Genomic DNA, 22924 nt, shown 5'->3' on the forward strand with positions numbered 1-22924 from the left:
TATTTTAGAAACATTTACATGTGGGCCTGTCCATATAGTCCAATTCTGCTTAATGTAAATGGTTAAAACTACAATTTTGATGTTTAGCTGGTCAGTCCTTACATCCATAGCTCAGTCTATGCATTTGAGTGGTTACATGTCCCCATTCTAATCCCTCAGCTGATGTGAACGCTTTGTTGTTGTTGGAATCACAAGTTGCTCCTTTAATTAAAGAACAATATATTTTATGGTATGAAAAAGCTGTTTGCTGAGTAATAAGTCCACAGTCACAAAGGAAGTGTATGTAGGCCTACATGTTTTTAATCAATGCTCAACATTTCACCATGAAAAAACATATTTTATGCAACACAGGAAAATGGTAAGACTTTGATCTTCAATACTTTGGTCTTGTTTATTCAGCAGCTTCTTTTCCCTGTAAGAAGAAATAAATAATATAATGGATCAGTAATAATAATGAACATGATAAATATATGGATAGAATATAATGGATCAGTAATAATAATGAACATGATAAATATATGGATAGAATATAATGGATCAGTAATAATAATGAACATGATAAATATATGGATAGAATATAATGGATCAGTAATAATAATGAACATGATAAATATATGGATAGAATATAATGGATCAGTAATAACAATGAACATGATAAATATATGCATAGAATATAATGTATCAGTAATAATAATGAACATGATAAATATATGGATAGAATATAATGTATCAGTAATAATAATGAACATGATAAATATATGGATAGAATATAATGTATCAGTAATAATAATGAACATGATAAATATATGGATAGAAGAGATTGGATCAGTAATAATAATGAACATGATAAATATATGGATAGATCTAACCTTCCTTTTTTTAGCCTTACCTGAAATGTGCTTCTTAGAGATCATAAATACAGTTGAGTGTAAAAGGTCTGTATTGACCTCTGAGAAGACTGAATCATAGGTGGTGTTGATGTGGTCATATCTGAACATGAGTCAGGTACAGGTTTAGAAGCAGTTCTGTACCTTTCCAGAGTCACGTGTCTTGGCTCTGAGCTTGTTGACCTGAGTCTCAGCGATGTCAGCACGCTCCTCAGCCTCCTCCAGCTCATGCTGAACCTTCCTGAACTTAGACATATGGCTATTGGCTGCTTCCTCCTGGGTGAGGAGAAGAGAGGGAGAGCAGAACATCAGCATTTAAAGTTTGAAGCTTCAGGTAGCAAATTAATATTCTGTTTTTAAAAAGGTATTTAAAAAACTAAATACAAGATTTAGGATAACAATGTATACAGGGAGCTAGATGATACAGCAGAGAAAGTGAGTGACAAAATGCATTGTCAGATTTAGGATAGCAATGTATATGGATAGCAATGTATGAATGCCCTCTGTGACTCACCGCTTCCTCAGAATGCCTCTTGTAGGCCTTCACTTTCATCTGCAGCTTATCTACCAGGTCCTGAAGTCTGCTAACGTTCTTCTTATCCTCCTCAGTCTGTGGGAGAAGATCAAAGAATCAAAGTCACAATAGTTTTATGCACAAACCTTTCTGTATTAGTGTCAAGTGTGTAAAGGCACTTTCTCTATCTTTTACCTGGTAAGTGAGCTCCTTGACTCTGCGCTCATACTTGCGGACTCCCTTGACCGCGTCTACACCTCTTCTCTGCTCGGCCTCCACCTCAGTCTCGAGCTCACGCACCTTTGTGGAAGAAATAAACGTGGAGTTTGTTGGAGGTCGTGAAATCAGACGTAACAAATATTTGTAAAAGAGGTATAGTCTTCTACCCCAGTCAAGGGGGCACAATTGTCATCTGTTCCTATGTACTCTTTTAAAACATTTATTGAAGGGGTCTGTAATAATAACAACAACTTTTCATTATCTAGGTCAGTGGTTCTCAAAGTGGAATTTACATTTCAATTTGTTTATGTATATTTCAAGCAAGAACAGATTAAAAAGCACGGGATCTTTGGAAAACGTTTAGAGGGTGCAATACAGTACAATGTCATATTATTAATCCACAATTTATGTTATTAACTCTTAGATAAACAACGGGTCTGGGAAGCTCACAACTCAATTCTTCTTGTATTTGAAATATGACTTTTTAACCATTTTGTCATGCGTTTAGTGGTGTATGGTGCATTACCAGTACGGCAATTAAAGGTTACCACTCTCATGTTTTAATGTTGTGACATTACTTCCATTATGGAGCTCGCGCCATGGCAGTTGAGAGTAGTTTGCCAAGTGAGCCAACATGAAGAAAGAAGCACCGACATAAATACATTTTTATAAAAAAACGTTGAAGGTAAGCGAGTGTAAAATCACCATATTCAAAACGGTAATGTTTCTGGAGCATGTACATATGTTTGTTGAGATGTTATGTTGTATTTTCAGGTTTTATGAACTTATTCAAGTCCGCTAGCCTACAAGCTAATTCAGCCATTAGCCTGCTAGCTGATAGCCCCGCATAGCAACGCTAGCTTCCCTAGCAACGGCCAGTGAAAGAGACAACTATAGAGAGAGAAATTATTACTACGACATTAATTCGATGATTGTATATTATATTCTGTGTTGATGTTTATTGTGAATTATTATTATTATTATTATGAATGAAATGGCAGATTAGAAGAAGTCTGCTGAGACAATTAAGCCTGAATGAAGCAACTAGATGAATACATTTGAATTTATTTTAAGGTCTTGGATCAACTCCACTAAATAAGTGTACAATTATTATAATTTGTTGTTATGATCGTAAATTCACTGTAATTTAAGCTTTAAAACTGCAAGATTTTCTTTTTGCCCCACGTCAAAATGTGTAGAATGACAGGAAATTACCTTTAAAACTGCAACATTTTCTCTCTGATTCAAAGGGGGGACTTAAAAATGTTATTTCCCAGGGCCCGAGACTTGATTAGTCCAGTCATGCACTGAGGAAGTCATAGTAAATCTGCGTGGATGCTATTTTTATCTCACTTTAAAGTAGGAGTTGTGTTCTGATATTATGAAGGGCGTCCCTGATGAATTCGCTATCACAAAAGGGGTGGTCCCCAATGCAAAGAAGTTTGGGAACCCCTGATCTAGGTGGGTTATTGCGAGAACAAGTGACTAAACAATGCTCCTGTGTATTTTTATATGATCAAATACATTTCCAGCAATCCGTCTTTCAATCCACCCTAATCCACCCTGCTGGTAACTCACCCTGGACTCCAGTTTCTGGAGCTGCTTCTTGCCTCCCTTCATGGCCAGATTCTCAGCCTCATCCAGGCGGTGCTGCAGGTCCTTGACTGTGACCTCCAGGTTCTTCTTCATCCTCTCCAGGTGAGAACTGGTGTCCTGCTCCTTCTTCAGTTCCTCAGCCATCATGGCCGCCTGGAATAGTAGTTTGTTTCATTTATGCACCAATTGGCACAAATCATAACGTCCCTCTGAGATCTTTGTTGTTCTTAACCAGCCCTGCTACCATTGGCACTTGGGGACAAATCAAGTTGATGTAATTCAAGGACTCACGTCAGTGATTGCCTTTTTGGCCTTCTCCTCTGCATTCCTGGCCTCCTGGACGATGTCGTCCACCTCTCCCTGCACCTGCACCAAGTCAAGTCCTCCAGCTTCTTCTTGGTGTTCAGAAGGCTGGTGTTCTGAAGGAGGAAACAAGACGATTTGTTTGAATCTCAAGAGAACTTGCAAGTCACATGACTGAAATTATCAAAATCTAAGGCAAGCACTGTCAAATTCCAGCTGTGTTTAAACTGTATGCTTGGTTGAGTTTCATTAGAAATGGATTTTGACCCATACCTGGGAGTGCAGCAGTCCAACACGCTCGCTGGCGTCTACCAGCTCAGTCTCAGCCACTTTGCGGCCTCTCTCTGTCTGCTCCAGAGCAACTCTCAGCTCCTCGATTTCAGCCACCATCAGACCGTTTCTGCGCTCCACCATGGCTGCCTGCTCCTTCATGTCCTCTGCGACACGGACGGCGTCGTCAAGGTGCAATTGGGCATCCTGGGGTTCACAATGACATACGTTCATTAGGACTTGTGGAAGTAGAGGTGATAGGATCGATCAGTGATAGAAATGTTCATTGGTAAGAATTTCCCCAGTATCGCTACCTTTAGTACATAAACCACTCTATTCAAATCCTCTGTTCTATTATTTTCTACAGATTTCAAAACAAATCCCTCTCCATGTTCAGGTTCTTGAGCCTGCTGTCCCAGTCCCTTTACCTTGAGCTGTCCCTGGACATTCCTCAGCTGTTTCTGGGCCTCAGCGGCCTGCCTGTTGGAGTGGCTCAGCTGGATCTCCATCTCGTTCAGGTCTCCCTCCATCTTCTTCTTCACCCTCAGGGCATCATTCCTGCTCCTGACCTCAGAGTCCAGGGTGCTCTGCATGGAGTCAACCACCCTCTGGCTGTTCCTCTTGATCTGCTCCATCTCCTCGTCCTTCTCAGCGATCTTCCTGTCCACCTCACCCTTGATCTGGTTCAGCTCCAGCTGCACACGCAGAATCTTGGATTCCTCGTGCTCCAGTGTTCCCTGGACAAACAGAAGCAGTCAGAAAAATCATGTTCAATACATTTGTATGTAGGAATTAAATATGTATGACTACAACAAACTCCAATACAAGGATCATTGGACTGTAGCTGGCGTTGGCTAGTGTAACACTGCTTTCCCCATCAAACAGCTGTAGTTTGTACCTCAGCCTCCTCCAGAGCGGTCTGGATCTCAGACTTCTCTGTCTCCACGGTCTTCTTGGCCTTCTCCAGCTCATGGATGCTCTTGCCAGTCTCTCCAATCTGCTCAGTCAGGTCAGAGATCTCCTCTGCACACACACACACACACAGGAGCAGTTTACACTTGGGAGATTTTCAGTGGATATTCCAGTGTGCTGAATTTGACGTGAAATCATATTAACAGTTAATTAATTAACAGCATTTCATAGGATCTTGCAAATCTAATCGCCGACCACTTATTGGAATGTTCAAAGGAATAACAACTACAAGTAAAATATTTACAAATTATACTGTATATGACAATTCTGAAATGTTGTAAAATTAATGTTGATGATTACAGTTCCCTCCATTTTCAAAACACTAGTCAAACATGAGCCAAATAAAACTGCTGCCAAATGCTCACGTTGCAGGTTCTTGTTCTCTCTCTTCAGAGTCTCCAGATGATCCAGAGCCTCCTCGTAGGAGTTCTTCATCTTGAAGAGTTCAGTGCTCATAGAGCGAGCCTCCTTCTGAGCTCCTTCCAGCTCAGCCTGGCCCTCCTCATACTTCTGCTTCCACTCTGCCAGAACCTAGGAGAATCCATGGAATTTTCATTAGAAGTCATAGATGAAGAGTTTTTAAATTAGAAATGAGAAATAATTATACAATTGATAAAAAATATAGGTTTATTCATTTTCACCTTGTCAAAGTTCCTCTGCTTCTTGTCGAGGTTGGCGGCCAATGCGTTGGCTCTCTCAACATCAATCATGAGGTCCTCCACCTCTCCCTGCAGCCTCTGCTTGGTCTTCTCCAGGGAGGCGCACTTGGAGTTGGTCGCCTCAATGGTCTCCTCAGCATCCTGCAGACGCTGGGCCAGCTTCTTCCTGTTGGACAACAGAGGGTGGTTTAATGGTGTATTTATTTTATTTTGATAAACAATACATATTGATGTAACATTTTCTCAGAGCCCCCTACCACCCTCACCATCCACACCATATCTGAGTTTTTCTGTTGTGTGCGACTCACTTGGCCTCCTCCAGCTCCTCTGTACGCTGGATGGCATCAGTTTCATACTTAGTCCTCCACTGAGCCACCTCACTGTTGGCCTTGGACATGCCACGTTGCAGCTCTGCCTTGGCCTCCTGCTCCTCCTCAAACTGCTCCCTCAGGAGGTCACAGTCATGGCGGGCAGACTGGACACCGTGGGCCAGTGCGTTTTTAGCCTGTGAGAAAGAAAGAGAAAGACAAAGAATGATTAGCGAGATGCTCAAACAAATTATGGGGAAAAGTCTCTGAGGGTGGAGAGACAGTAGAATTCTCTGAGGGTGGCGTAGTCACCGTCTATATGAAGATATAGCTCTAAACTCTGTGGACGTGGAGTCCATTCTGGGTCCCTTACCTTGACCTCCTCCTCAATCGCCCTCTTCAGCTCCTCCACCTGCTGGGTGAAGGCCTGTTTTCCTCTGGTCAGTTGAGACACCAGGGCTTCCTTCTCCTCCAGCTGGCGGCCAAACTCACCTGCAGGGACAGAGGGACATCTTGTTAATAGGGTCTCTGTTCTCTAAGATTGAACATTTATTTTGAGGTATCGTAGGGCAATGTTAGGTGGGGAATAGTACAGTAGAAGCTATGTGGATACAGCCCCCAACACGTTATTGTGTTTTCTGAAGGAAACCATTGGCTTGTTGTTTATTGCTGATGGTACCATTTTCTGTCAGGAGTCTGGCTCTCTCGTCCGCTGATGTCGTTGACCTGGCGAACATTCTCATCATTCTTAGTCTTGAGCTCACTCAGCTGGTCCTCAAGAGTACGGCACATCTTCTCCAGATTGCCCTGTTAGTGAAACATGTTCCATCATAACTTTATATATGGGACTCCTGTCAACTTCAGGTTACTTGAATGGTAATGTAGTTGACCCTCCTCAACACTGCTTGACCAAAACATCACTACTCACCTTAGCCTTGGCGACAGCCTCCATGTTGCTAGAGAGGTCATCAATCTCCATCTTGTACTCGCTCTTCTCCTTCTCCAGCTTCTGCTTGACGCGCTGCAGGTTGTCGATCTGCTCCCCGAGCTCAGCCACACTGTCGGCCTGCTTCTTGCGCAGAGCGGCGGCTGTGGCCTCATGCTGCAGGGTGGACTCTTCAAGATCACGACGCAGCTTCTGGAACTCAGCCTCACGCTTCTTGTTCATCTCAATCTGAGAAGCAGTGGCGCCTCCGGCCTCCTCCAGCCTCTCGCTGATCTCCTCAAGTTCCCTGGAGAGATCGGCCCTCTGCTTCTCAACCTTAGCCCTGGCAGCACGCTCAGCCTCAATTTCCTCCTCCAGCTCCTCAATACGGGCCTAGAACAGGGGGCAGGAGCAGGGGGGATGAACACTACAATACAGTTGAAACAATTGAACCTCACAAAATAATACTAGTATGTATATTTTGCATAAATGTGTTTAATAAAAAGCCAGTTACACTAATATATTCAGTAGACAGTGGCCCATGCAGGAACCAAAACCACAATGCTCAGAACCACCATCTTCCAACCTACTCAGCCATCAGAAGCCACCGGGAAATGTGTGCTACCAGAACAATGTTTTTCAGGAAATGATTAAAGTCTGTGCTTTTCTGTACTGGAGCTTATATCCTGTACTGTACCTGGAGTTCCTTGATCTTCTTCTGCAGCTGAGCTCCCAGAGACTGCTCATCCTCAACCTTGCTGAGGAGCTGGGTGGTCTCAAACTCCTTCCTAAGAAACACAAATACACCGATTGCAGAGTTAGTTTTTGTTTGATAGTGTAAAGGGAGAGAATCACTACCATTTACTTTGCTTTTAAAAATACCATTCAAGTGTTAATTCCTTATTACAAGAATTTGTCAAGAACAACCATTATAGCAGGTAATACTGTAGTCATTTGCTTGTGTTTACTTCTTGATTTTCTCATCAGCTTGCTGCTTGTCATTCTCCAGGTCCATTATGGACTCCTGGGCCAGTTTCAGATCTCCCTCCAGCTTTCTCTTGGATCTCTCAAGGTCCATACGGAGCTTCTTCTCTTGCTCCAGAGAACCCTCAAGCTATGAGATAAAAACACATATAATGTTCAAATCTAAACAACTGAAGATATCATCTTACATACTATCATGGCCAAAATGTCAAACTCCACTCACGTCGTCCACTTGCTGTTCCAGCTTGGTCTTGGCCTTGGTCAGAGTGTTGACTTTGTCCTCCTCTGCCTGCAGGTCATCCAGTGTCTGCTGGTGGGCCTCTTGGAGGGCTTTCTTCTCCTTGGTCAGCTTGGCAACACTCTCATCCATAGACGCCATCTCCTCTGTCAGGTTTTTAACCTGTAAATGGCCACAACATAATTATACTTCACCATAAAGGGGAGATTTAGTTTGTTATATATTGCATTCATTTCATTTAGATAAAACAAGTCATCTACATTTACTGTACTATAGTATAGATCAACACTAGATGGAAGTGTTCACAACGCCAGTGTACTGAATGGAAAACATAAATGAGGGGGATCAGAACATGCAATGAATGTTGAGAGTACCACGCAACTGAAATTCTACTATTGTACAACGTGAATTCCATTTCTGTTAAGCTATGTTTTGAGTTGATTATTGATTGAATTATTGTTTGGTTAGACTGCCTATGATAAGACACAAGACCTTGTTTTCAGTGGCGTGCTTCTCCTTCTCCACTTTGGCCAGGGTGAGCTCCAGGTCATCAATGTCCTTCTTCAGTTCAGAGCACTCATCCTCCAGCTTCCTCTTCTTGGCAGTCAACTCAGCATTGATCTCCTCCTCATCCTCCAGCCTCTCGGTCGTCTCTTTGAGTTTGGCCTCCTGCTGGATCTTGCTCTTGATGAGCCCCTCACACCTTTCCTCAGCATCGTTCAGACTCTCTCCTTCCTGGTTTCAGAACAGGAGAAAAAATCAGCGACCTGACTTTGTGTATCAAAATATACACTTTAGTCAAAAAGGTCAGAGCAAATCAATAGACATTCATGAAATATATACAATATATAACATGGGCAATAAAAATGTGTGAGTCAGCAACATACTTTACAGTGTGTTCATATGTGTGTGTATGTGTGTGTATTCATGTGTATGTAAATGTGCCCATACGAGGGTAGTTGTTCACTCACAGATGCTATTTGGAGTGCCAGGTCGTTCTTCTCCTGCGTCAGGGCCACCAACTTCTCCTCCATTTGCTTCTTTGTGGACAGAGCCTTGGCCAGGTCTGTCTTCATCTTCTCATAGTTCTCCTTCATGTTGGCCAACTCCTTCTCAGTCTCAGCGCTCTGCAGCAGGGGCTTGATCTTGAAGTACAACTTCATCCATGGCCAGGTTTTGACATTCATGAATGAGCGGATGTTGTACTGGATGGCGTAAATTGATTCTCTGGTCGACAGAAACGATGGAGTAGCATGGTGAGTGATTAGATGATGGGATTAGATGAACAACAAAACAGAACCACCTGTCACTGTTTGTTTACAGCTGAGCAAAGGGGTTAGGGAAATGTAACCCCTCCTAAATTCACAGATAGCGGACTAGATGCAAGGACTGACAGGTTATGCTAAGCTCATGATGCATTTTATATTCTTCAAGAATTAAAAGGTAAATACCACACATTTAAATGACAGTTGAACAGCCAAATCCCAAACTGCAGCTATAAAGCTAGAATCCTTAGTTGCTACATCCATTTCTGGACTAAATGAATGAACCCAAAAGCTTTAGTAGACCATTATAAGATGTACTTTCTCATTCTGAACAACTCACAGCATATACAGTATGTAATCATAATGCATTAGATACAGGTGGTTGACAGAAAGCTTTGCCAAGATGTCTGCTATTCCTCACCTCCTCTCCATCATCTTGCTAAACTCTCTCCTCATGAGGAATCCACGGCTGAGAGCCTGGACCATGCCGACTAGAGAGGCCAGCTTCTCATCTCTCATCTCCTCCAGGACACCCAGCAGACCGGCTTTGAAGAACACCTGAGACACAGGTTAACATTGTCAATGGAACCACAGATGGTGACAGATAGAAAGGGTTGAATCAAAAGAGGGGAACAACACCACTAGATTGATTTAAACAACATTAACTTTGCAACGGTTACAAACAAACCATGTGATACGTTGTTTTCTAAGTTGTAAGTTATTGTACTGTTGTACAGAGCCTTCAGAAAGTATTCACAGCCCTCAACTTTTTCCAGCCTGAATTTAAAATGGATTACATTGAGATGTTGTGTCACTGGCCTACACACAATACCCCATAATGTCAAAGTGGAATTATGTTTTTAGACACATTCTTTACAAATTAATTAATTTGAAATGAAAAGCTGAAATATCTTGGGTCAATAAGTATTCAACCCCTTTGTTATGGCAAGCCTAAATAAGTTCAGGAGTAAAAATGTGCTTAACAAGTCTCACAATAAGTTGCATGGACTCACTCCGTGTGCAATAATAGTGTTTAACATGATTTTTAATGACTAGCTCATCTCTATACCACACATACAATTATCTGTAAGGTCCGTCAGTCGAGCAGTAAATTTCAAACACAGATTCAACCACAATGGCCAGGGAGCTTTTCCCCTCGACTCGCAAAGAGAAGGCACCGATTGGTAGATGGGTAAAAAAACACATTGACTAATCCTTTGAGCAGGGTGAAGTTATTGATTACACTTTGGATGGTGTATCAATACACCCCAGGCAATACTAAGATATAACAAGGCATCCTTCCTAACTCAAACATACCATTGGATAGGTTGTTTCTAAGTTGTTAGTTATTGTACAGTTGTAGATTAATAATGTACACAGATACAGATAACTGCAGCCATACCACTCTAACACAATGCACATGGTAATGAGTTTAGTTTCTCGTCTAGACTTGTGATGAATCACTGAAGAAAAAAACAGTACAATGTTTTTCCACCTTTTCCATTAGTTAAATGAGAGAAGAAAGAACAAAGGGATGGATAGATCAACTGGAGAGATTTTATATGGGTTACAGGCTTTAAATTATTATTCAAGTTGTGTTTTGATGTCAGCTTTTGCTGGGGGCATTTGACTGACCTTGGTGTGTCCAAACTTGTAATCCTCGTGAATTCCCATCAATGGACCGCAAGCAGCTTCTCAGAAGCCTTCTTTGTTGTCCATGAACTGGCCCTCAGGGATGACACTGGGGCATTCAGTACTTTGTACCTGAATGAGGGAGACAAATTTTAAAGTATGTCAAGTTGTGAATATGTTGGTTATATTTCGTAAAAGGTAAGACTATTCTGATGCTGGGAAAACCTTTGTGCATTTGCGATGTTTGTGTGTGGTACAACTTCTGTTAGTTTTTGAAGTCAGCATAGATGATTCTGCTGGGGAAGCCCTTTCTGCAGATCCTGATACCCTCCAGTACACCATTACACCTGAGCTGGTGGATAACCAGGAAGTTCTCCATCAGACCTGGTAAAACAAACAAAACAAAGCCTCTCTTAATACTCATAAACAGGTTAAAGTATTGGGATTGTTAAAGTCACTGATAGTGTACTGATAGAAGATATTCTTGTACCTGGAGTCTTTCCACTCGTTGGGGATCAGGCAGCGCACAAAGTGAGGATGAGTGCTCCTCAAGTTGGTCATCAGCTTATATGTAAGTTCTCCTGTAAGAGGGTTACAAACCATTTTCTCAGAAATAATTATCACGATAATCAATGCACATTTTAAAGGACTGAATATACACATTTCAAAAGCTCACCCTGAACTGGGAGGACACAGTCTGCATGGAACCACCCTTCTTCTTGCCTCCTCTCTTGGCTTTATCTGTTAAAATGGGGAAAAGTAAAAGATAACTACAAAAGTACATTTCCTAGAGCGGGTGGAAGAAGTAGTAATATTAATAAGAGTATGTAAGAAATTTAGAGTGGTCTTGTCTTCAGCAAGCACACTAATTATAAACCAGAGAATCTCTGGGTCAATCTTCCACATGTATCTAGAGGCAAATGCTGCCAATGAGATTGTGTCAAACAAGACCTACTGCACTGATCAAAATTAACCAAGTCTATGAGTAAATCAACCTAGTAATAAACGTTGAGAAATTGTGATACATTGAAAGACCAAAGAACATTTGGGTAAACTGACTTGTAACTAGTATTTAATTAAATGTTGTGACATGATGCTAGGCTTAACCCTCAGGAGGGGGAGGGGGATACAGGGCAGCCAAAATTTTGACTCCTGACTTCCCGTACAGTTGACAAACTGAGTCGTTCTCAAGGGGGCTCCTCTGTCCTTCTCCAGCCAGCCAGTGATGTTGTAGTCCACAGTTCCGGCGTAGTGCACCAGGGAGAAGTGGGCCTCTGCCTTGCCTTTGGCAGGCTTGGGCTTCTCAAACGCCTTTGTTTTACCAAGATGCTGGGCGTACAGCTTGTCCTTGAAAGGTAGTGTCTGAAGACTTGGGGAACATGCACTCCTCTTCAAGGATGGAGAAGATGCCTAATGGCTTTACGAAAAGAGATGTATATCAAATTAGTGATATTTCCGTTTAGGATAACATTCATTCCTTTAGTAAACATTCTATTTGCGGTATTACATTCATTTCGGGGAACAGAATAGGAAACATATTGAGTTCTCAACAGTCAGATACGTTGTACCACTGTGATAATATCTCACACAGGGCTCACTATGATCTTTGCTTTTGCAGTCCATTACAATCCTCACAGACAGCTTACCTTCTCAATAAGCTCAATGCACAGGCAGCCAAGTCTCATGCCGAAGTCAATGGAAGGCCCTAGACGATTCCCTCCTTCTTGTACTCCTCTTGCTCCAGGACGAACATGGTGTGGTTGAAAAACTGTTGCAGTTTCTCATTGGTGAAGTTGATGCACAGCTGCTCCATGCTGTTGTACTGTTCGATGGAGTTTTAAAAGGGATCATTTCATCATACAAGGTTGTAATCCCTCTCAATCACAACTAAGTGTCTTGTTCTGGTCTCATACTCACATCAAAGATCTCAAACCCGGCAATGTCAAGACACACCGATATAGAACTGCCTTGGATTCTTGGTGTCCAACATCTCATTGATAACGGGATGACCATCCACAAGAACATCCTCTCATAGATGGACTTGGCCAGAGCACTGACTGAGTTATTAACCTGCAATCCATAATACCTCAAATTAATACATGAGATATTGCCTACCTGTCTGGTGATAAGGTGACAAGACCTTGGGATAAACAACATCACTATTTTAAAAAAGCAATGCACTCGTCCCCAAAATAATTCCAGTGCTCAGAAATTGGTAGATGTGCTGTGTTTTGCAGTCTTACCTGAGCCACAGTCTGTCCCTTGGTCACAGAACTCGTTGCCGACTTTCACTCTGGGGTAGCACAGAGCTTTCAACATCTCAGACAGCTGAGTTCAGGCCCTAGCAGGGAGGCGATTTTATCAGCCACTGGAGAGAGAGCCGAACAACAACAGACTACGAGGGACACAAGATCACTTGTTTCTGATTTCACACTGACAAAATAGTTTCTGGATAACTTTGTCAGTTTGGTTTTGATTTTCTCCCATATTCATCATTTCAAATCATTTCGGGAGTTTGGAATTTGGTTTCCAAAAACTCTCCTGCATGACTTTTGTAATGTAATTTCTCCACTTAAAGCATCGAACACCCAATGAAAAATGAATCCTTTATCCTTTATTAAGAGTAACATTGTTAGACTAAAATGAAAACAATGCCTTCCAATAAGGAGAAAGTTATCATGTTTGTTTTGCATGTTTCTCAACCTTACAATAGGGGTGAAAAGCAGAACATTGTTCTGAGAGTGATCCACGTGTATTAGCAGTAGTGATTGAGAAGGATTTCCTACTGGAAAGATGTCCTAGTTGAAGGAAACTGATAACTCATGTTACTCTGAAAGGGGAAAAGAACACTCGGCTACTAATGGTGTTGAATGACCTTTGCTCTGACTTTCTGGTGAGGCCTAATCACTGCAAAGGCTAGAGACACTGGGTGAGATTCTGCAGTATAATATGTAAATGCTGGTAAATGCTAGTAAGTAGTGTATTGCTGTTGCTTGTTTCTGGCTTCAATACACATCTCACCAGATTGGGCTCTGCTGTTTCTCTGACTCCCTGACCCTGCAACCTCTGCTCATGAAGGTTGCCAACACGATAGGGGAGCATAAGCCGATTTGCAAACAGTTGTGATTCTCTTTGACATTTGAAATGGTTTGAACAGTTGTGGATCCTCTTTGATATTTGCCTTAGAAATTAGAATTAAGAATATTGGGAATGTAATAATTTGTCATACAGTGAAAAGTTATTCTGGATCTCCTGAATCAGAAATAGCCTAAACTGTTGTTCTGGTCTGTCCTCTCTCTCTCTCGAGGTTATGGTGAATGTGACCACAGATGGTATTCTAGATGCATGGAAGGGATCATTTCCCACCGAGAACAGTGTGATCCTTAGACCCCTCCAAACGTATCTCATGCTGCTTGTGGACTGGCCGGAAAACGGATAAGACAGAATGGACCACAAGGGGTGGTGGCGGCGGCTCAGGTGAGAGTTTCGGCTGCTTGGGGATATTGAAATCGGGACATTATCAAGGAGCCATCCACATTGACAGGCATGAGTTCCATGTGTACCATTGTGAGGATGAACTGCAACGCGATCTTAAAGAAGAAAGCAGACAAGAGACGCCAGAAGAATGAGTGCTGGGAGGGGGAGGGGTGGTCGACCGTTACCGTGACTGATTTAGGATGGGCCTCAGATTGTCTATTTGGGGGTACTAGGTTGATTGTGGGGGTCTGCACACTTCCAAATGTTATTTAGTAATTTGGACTCAGAAATTGAGATACTGATGTGTCACTAACATGCCACTGGCGACAGTATAAGACAGAGGACAAAGTTAATGCTAGAAGTATCAGATGAATATACTATATGTTGTACATGTAGTACATGTATACACCCCTGTCTTTAGATGAACATTCTGCCAGTGTCGGTGTGTGAGTCTTAAATTAAAGTCATAGATTCAATAGATAGCATAGGGATCGATTTATCAGTAGTTTAAAGCATGATTTCGGAAAGTCGAGAGTAAGGAGAGAAAATGATTAAACATGTATTCTTTATCTTCCCTGTTCAAGGCAATATGTATTCAAGGTGGTGTGGAACATGTGAGTGATCACTGTTCCAGATGAGGGACTAATTATTTGACTTGACCACGTTTTAGTATGTTTCTTGAAAGTGGCCTAGTAGCAGTAATTCATATGTTATGGGTCAGATGGAATGATCTATGTAGCAACGTGTATTTGTGGCCGGTGGCAAAGTACAAAGGGGCCTGTCTCTGACAGAACAGTAATATTTCCACAAGAGTGAGATAGGAGTCATATCGTAGAGCTGAACCATATAGAGTGTGAACTATTCGTCGGATAAAAACTTTCTTATAGCTTCACTGTTTTACATCATTATATAAATTGCTTATTCTCAAATAGCTGTTTGTGTATGAGTCTGGGTAATTAGCAAAGGACTGAGGCAGGCTGCAAGAATGTGGACTTCCTAATCTGAAGGCTTCTCCTGACTGATATGAAGACTGGGAGACACCACCTGCCTGGAGCGCACAGAAAGATCCATTGTACATCCTAAGCACTCAGACAAAGGGGCAGAGGGCTCTGTTTGGGAAAACAATCCTTATACTTGGGAAAACAGTACCCAGACTCGTTCACTGCATATAAGCATGAGAAATAGAGGCGAAGTGAGGATGACACGACGTGATGGAACACCTCTCCTGTTGCCTGATGAGGAAACCTTGGTGAGAAAGCATGAGTTGGTGTTTTTAGAGCCTTCATGTTTTCACTGGACCCCAGCAGAACAGTATCCTAAAGGTATAGAGTCAGGCAGGCTAGGGGAGAGTGGGGGAATCATCATGTTATCAGGTATAGAGTCAGGCTAGGGGAGAGTGGGCAAATCATCATGTTATCAGGTATAGAGTCAGGCTAGGGGAGAGTGGGGAATCATCATATGTTATCAGGTATAGAGTCAGGCTAGGGGAGAGTGGGAATCATCATGTTATCAGGTATAGAGTCAGGCTAGGGGAGAGTGGGGAATCATCATATGTTATCAGGTATAGAGTCAGGCTAGGGGAGAGTGGGAATCATCATGTTATCAGGTATAGAGTCGAGGCTAGGGGAGAGTGGGAATCATCTATGTTATCAGGTATAGAGTCAGGCTAGGGGAGAGTGGGAATCATCATGTTATCAGGTATAGAGTCAGGCTAGGGGAGAGTGGGAATCATCAGTGTTACTCAGGTGTAGACGTCAGGCTAGGGGAGAGTGGGGGAATCATCATGTTATCAAACGTTGGGATTTTTGCCATATATCGATCATGCTATAGTTCAACCGTATTACTAACACTGGTCATATTCCGTTTTTCTTTTCAAGTCTCTTAGGAACCAGAAGGTTGAAGAGAAAGTCCCCTGCCGCTTATGATGTTTCCATAAATGAACTTATGTAATGAAGCATGTGTGCACCTGTATGAAAGGAAGGTCTTAAGTTAAACCATTCTACTACAATGGCTTTACAAGTGTTAGACCATTGGAATAAGGATAAGTTATTAGTTAGATTGTACAACCCAGAATGAAGGGTTTGAAAGGATAAAGTGTCATTTTATGTGTTGATTTCACTTACTTTTATAGAAGTATTTTGATAGAACCTCCTTTGCTAGTTTAAGCCATAATCTAATGCTCACCTTAACATGTTACAATAATTATAACGGAAGTGATAAAAGGAGGGAATGTGATGGAACATTTTATGTTTGTGTGTTTTCAGATCAATGCAGCTTTTTCTTAAAATGCTTCTTCTTATTACCAATTCTGTTGGGTTCATGCGAGTGACCTGATTGTACTCACTATCACTGTATAAGCAATTTGGCAGTACGCCTAGAACATTGCTCCGGGAACCAAGAGGAGTATCCTTAGTGGAGAATTTCCTATTACACTTTCATGTGGCACTGTCTGTCTTAGGTGTTCTATTTCTATGTTTGGGGACTGGGAACGGGACTGAATGTTCTACATATTGTATATCTATGAGTGGGACTCACCCTCGGTGCCGTCTGGCTCGGCCTGCTCCTCACGCTGCTTCTGTCTTGAATTTCATGTTGCCATGGTGCACTCACAGCTCCTGTCAGCTTGTAGCATGCCAAGCTTCTCCTCATTAGTGTGAAGCCCAGGATGGTAATGGCATCCTGGCAATAAGGAAGAAGTACAACAGTGACGTTACACGCTACAGTTCTGGTGCTCACTCCAGAACGAATGGGATGGGAGAAGATTTGACTCTTGGCCAACACATTAGTAGACGGCAGCACAAAATGAGTTTTACACAGTTCCACAGGGCACTTAGTGGCGCTCTCTTGTGGATGTCTTAAATGTATGTGCCTCAAGGCGAAGTGTGAAGGCATGAAAAGTTCCTTTATGTTCATGCTTATGTAACAGTATAACCTTAAACCGTCCCCCTCGCCCCGACACGGGCGTGAACCAGGGACCTTCTGCACACATCAACAAACGGCCGCCCACGAAGCATCGTTACCCATCGCTCCACAAAGGCCGCGGCCCTTGCAGAGCAAGGGGCAACACTACTTCTAGGTTTCAGAGCAAGTGACGGAACTGATTGAACTCGCTGACTAGCGCGTACCCGCTGGAACCAGAGCTAGCCATTTCACATCCGTTACACTTAACTAACACAAGGCATTTTGAATCAAACAAAAAATACATGAAAGATCCCAGCTGCCACTAAGTGACAGTGCGTTCAGTGTGTATAAGTATGTGTCTCTACCCATTATATACTGCGTATAGTTTGGTTAAACCCTTTGTGTTGCACTCACATCTGTGGCATCCAGCTCGTCATTGTCATTAATGCTGGCCACAGCGATCTGAGCCCTGGCTGCACATGGGGAAGTCGTAGGGGTTGGTGGTGAAGGAGCGCCAATTCTGTGGACACACAATAGCGACGGAGACAGCTTGTCAGTTAAATCTCTTAGCAATTCTGCTGTCCTACCTTTACAGTATCTCTCCCTCCTTACTCAATAGATGGTCTCAAGGATACATGTAGTATATAATGAATAGCATCAAAAGAGGAGACTCAGACTTGTGGACTAGTGCATCACAGTGCATTACTTGATAGATTTTTCCCAAAGACTTTCCAAATGTCAGCAGAATGCCTTGTTACCTTGGTATGTACTCATTGTAATAGTATTATTAGTGTGGACTATGAATATTTTTAACAAGTTCCACGGATGGGGGTGGGAATAATTTCCCCTGAACCTCTACTTTGTCGTACCAACTAGCTCAGGTTTGTGGCCTGTCATCATCTGGAAAGAAGATGTGGTAGCCTCTCTCATCGGGCAGCTGGAAGGACACTCTGGACTTCTCCAGCAGGTCTGAGGGTGAAAGAGAGAGCGCGAGTGACACAAAGAGAGAGAGAGAGAGAGAGAGAGAGAGAAAACAAGATGAAATCAAATTTGATGATATGATCTACAAAAAATGATCTGTGTGAATTTAGGAAAGCATTGAGAAACAATCAAAACCAACTCACATGTCTCAATGTCAGCTTTAGCCAGTTTACCAGCCTGGAAGTGAATCCTGACTGAATTTACCCTGTAGTAGAGCATGGGGGTTAGGAGTAGGTCAACAAATAAATAAACATTTTACTTTGATAGACACCTTTAAATGTTACAGTTTGTTGGACATCTATTGATATAACAATAGGGGAACTACAGAAAAGACATTTTTCTAATATAAGGTAACTTCCACAGTATGCCCCTCATACTTACAAAGCGAGACGAGTTGTCGTCCTCTCACTCGTCTTGGCATTACCGTAAGACTCCAGCAGAGGGTTAGCTGCAATGATCTGATCCTCAAGAGACCCCTGATTGAGACAAACACAAGTTGCTCAGAAACGGGAAAAAGTGTTCAAGTTTGTTTTTCTCTCTGACTTGAACAAATTTCTTGAAAGACTATGCTTCACAGCTGGAAAAAAGAGTTTGCTCAGAAAACCAAACTGAAATGTGTTAAAAAGGCAAACATAAGCACAAACCTACCTGCATTTTGTTTGGGGTCTGCTTCCTTCTTGCCACCAGACACTGCAATGGTGGCAAAGTACCTGGATGACACGCTTGGTGTTGAGCAGCCTTTCCTGCACCGGGATTCTCCACTGGTTTATATGACAGAGAAAGAGGGGTTTTAGGTACATGTTTGAGTGTCAGATTGGCTTTCACCAAGAAATAGCAAGCATCGAAAAATACTTGTTTTCTGAACATAAGTAAATCATTAACGAACATTCCTTTTCATCGACTCATTATTACACATAGCCTAATGCTCTAATCCATTCATAATGTCATGTATTTCATCACACCAAGTGACCCAACTTATTAACAACAGGAAGCAGCCCTCTCAAGTGACATTTTAGTAAACAACTTACGTAATCAGGACGGGATCTGGTTCTCCTTATCCTGGAACCAGACAAAAAACACATTGCATATCATACTGCAACATTATGGGTACATTCGCATAATCATGAATTTTATTTTGGAACATTTTCCATTCATGGATACTGAAATCAGACATTCCCAGCAAACTGTTCTAACCTAGACGAGAAAACACTAAAGCATATTTGAATTTGATTTGATTTGATTTTGACACCCAACTATCCATCCATCCGGCCCACATCCATCCATCCATCCATTAGCACTTATGGACTTTGATATCTATACGCACTCAAGTCCGGTTCGACCTTTAAGTCCGGTGAAATTCTCCTGTCTTAGCTGGTGGCCTGTGCGAACCTGAGTGCTGGTCTCTGATCTCTATCTCTGAGGACCAGAGCCCTAGGACCATGCCACAGGACTACCTGACTTGATGACTCCTTGCTGTCCCCAGTCCACCTGGCCGTGCTGCTGCTCCAGTTTCAACTGTTCTGCCTGCGGCTATGGAACCCTGATCTGTTCACCGGATGTGCTACCTGCTGTTTTTTGACTCCCTATCTCTCTCTCTCTCTCTCTCTCTCTCTCTCTCTCTCTACAGCACCTGCTCTCTGCCCCCGACCTCTGAACTGTTCGGCTAATGAAAAGCCAACTGACATTTACTCCTGAGGTGCTGAACTATTGCACACTCTACAGCCACTGTGATAATTATTTGCACCCTGCATGTCATCTATGAACCTTTGCCCATCTTGTATGGCCTCAGTGGCCATATACTCCTATAATCTCCAGCCAGAAGAGGACTGGCCACACCTCAGAAAGCATGGTTCCTCTCTAGGTTTTTTCTTAGGGTCTGCATTGCTTGGTGTCTACATGTTTAGACTGGGTTTCTGTATAAGCACTTTGTGATATCTGCTTATGTATAAAGGGCTTTATAAATAAATGTGATGATTATCTCAACACCCCATTGATCTGAGATATTCTCAATCATCATGAACTGAAAGGCGTTGTCAGAGACGGAGAAGATATGGGGTGGAGCCTCCACTCTCTTCTTCCCTCTGTAGGCGTTCTCAGCACCCTTCGTCGTACACAGGGAGCCACTTGTAGGGGTTCACCGTGGCACAGAAGAGCCCAGAGAGGTCTGGGATGAAAGCATAATTACATTTGTGGATTAGTAAGTCAGATGTACTTTTACCTGGATTTATGTGAGGATGTGGGTGTACTTTGGTTTAGTGATGTGGGTCTACTGTATTGATATGTTTTGGTTTCTACCTTTCATTTATGTGTGTAAGAATGTATGTGTGTATTTATTACGTTCATGTATGTGTGTGTGTGTTTGTATGTGTCTCTATTGGTATATTTATGCTGCAATGCTCTTTGAAGGTTATATATACAGAGAAGGTTCATTCAGGTAGGTCATCATGGCCATGTCCTCAATCTTGTTGTACTTAGGGGGTTTATCTCATATATGTCTGCATCTTTGAACTCTTTTCCTCCCTGAAACAGTCAGAAATCTAGATTACACATATATTAAAACTCACACATGATACTGAATGCTTTTGCTCATTAAATACAAGTTTAATCATTTAAAAAATGCATATCCACATTAATCCAACTACTTTGTCATCACCCACTGACATAACTGGTGATTCTTGACTAGTCAACATGAAGAATTCCATATAATTTTATAAATTGCAGCAATAAAATTGATGTCTTTGAAGATTATATCTGCTTACAAAAAACATTGGAAGTTTGTTTTTGCATTTAGTTGACTTTTCAAGAATTAGAGTGGTTGCGTAACTTGAACTTGAATAGTTTTCAGATCAGACTTACCTCCTTACTGCCGTCAGGTTTGGAAACTGTCACATAGGATTCCCCGTCGGCCCTGGCAGTGACTAAACCCTTAAGGGACAACTTCCCACCTTGTCTGTCACATAGCAGGAGTTCTTTGAATCAAAGGGCATGGCTTGGTGCCTCCATCCTCTCCTTCTCAGATTTACGGAGGTATATGGCAGCCTTGCCGTAGACTTGCATCTCAGCGTCCGTACTCATGGTGACGGATAACTAAGGGAAAGAGATGAAACAAGAAACATTATTGACTCTGTGTCTTCTCCCTCAGTCAATAGACAGAGGTGAGCGTATCCTCACAAAATATTCATCACTTTTTATGTGAAGACTGGAACCATGTCTCACCTTCTTTCCCCTTCCTACAGATGAATGTGTACTTCTTGGGAGGACCCTGTAAAATATGTTGTGCAAAAGCCACAAGTCTAAAGCCTTATCATTTAGACCCAAGGGCTAGAAAACATTTAACTCAATCATTACATGTCAATCAACTACAGGTGCAACTGGTAACTTTCATTCACTACATCTACACATTCTGTTAGGAATTCAAATAAATACCCTGAAAACCCTGTTACATTCTAGAACACCCTTTCAAGTGCAGGATCACTTTGTACTGTAAATGAAAGTTACAGATTTTGAAGTAAAACATAATAATAACAAAATTACTTTTAATACCCGTTATCTTGATTTAATATTGTAAAATCTTACAGAACTCAATTCAAAAATGACAGTCAGCCACTGCCCTCAGATGCTGAGTGCGAGTGCAAGGATGAGACACATTTAAAAATCTAAGGAGGTGGAGACTATTATAGAGAGAAAAAGGTATCTGACTCATGGATGCTGTAGGCTCAGCCTCCTTATATCTGGTTGGAAGTGCTAACCAAGCAAAAGTTAATTATGTCCCACTCTGGGAAAGAAACGAATTGGATGAGAGAGGTGTTTATTTCTGTGTATCACTAGCACCTCCCACTTCCAGGAAAACCGTTATCCCCATTACATTACTTTTTAGAATGTTGTCTCCGAATTGAATTTCAAGAAGTGAATTAACATAAATGAAGATTTCATTACTAATAGTTATGACAATATCAAAAGTTTGATTAATCTAATTGATTCCAATGTTACTACCACTGACCCTCAAATACTGTAGTGGAATCCATGTTGCCCCACTACAACTAAATAAAATAGTTTTCATCTAAATCTAATCTGACCTTATTTAGTTCCATTTAAGTCGCATTAATCCTCATCAACAACTTTATATATATGTTCACCTATTATTTATATGATTTAGCTGTAAGACATCCTGAATCTGTCTCCTCACCTCATGCTTGTGAGACGGAGTTGGCGGTGACCTCGTGCTTTGCTCAGTTTGATTTATCACCCTGGTGGAACCATATTAAATTAAGATTTGGAAAAGCTAGAACGGAAACATTTAGGTTTTTTATTCTAGTTATAAAACTGTTAAATATAATGTTTAGGTAAACTATATATAACAATACATAAAGACGAACACCCCTTCAAATGAACGGATTCGGTTATTTCAGCCACACCCAATGCTGACAGGTGTATAAATTCGAGCACACAGCCATGCAATCTCCATACAAACATTGGCAGTAGAATGGCCTTACTGAGAGTCTAAGTGACTTTCAACATTGCACTGTCAGGGGACCACCTTTCCAACAAAGTCAGTTCATCAAATTTCTGCCCTGCTATAGGTGCCCCGATCAACGGTAATTACTGTTATTTTGAAGTGGAAACGTCTAGGAGCAACAACTGCTCAGCCGCGAAGTGGTAGGCCACAAAAGCACACAGAGATATCCGCCAAGAGCTGAAGCACCTAAAAATCGTCTGTCCTCGGTTGCAACACTCACTATCGAGTTCCAAACTGCCTTTGAAAGCAATATGTTAGCACAATACCTGTTTGTCGG

At 41.9% G+C, this 22924-nt stretch overlaps 1 pseudogene; it reads right to left on the bottom strand.

Annotated features, from left to right (window-relative positions):
* Positions 1-278: 278 nt before the first annotated feature.
* LOC139568334 (myosin heavy chain, fast skeletal muscle-like) lies at positions 279-21214 on the bottom strand (annotated as a pseudogene).
* Positions 21215-22924: the final 1710 nt, after the last annotated feature.

Source organism: Salvelinus alpinus, chromosome 2 (genome assembly GCF_045679555.1).
Source record: "Salvelinus alpinus chromosome 2, SLU_Salpinus.1, whole genome shotgun sequence".
Taxonomy (NCBI): domain Eukaryota; kingdom Metazoa; phylum Chordata; class Actinopteri; order Salmoniformes; family Salmonidae; genus Salvelinus; species Salvelinus alpinus.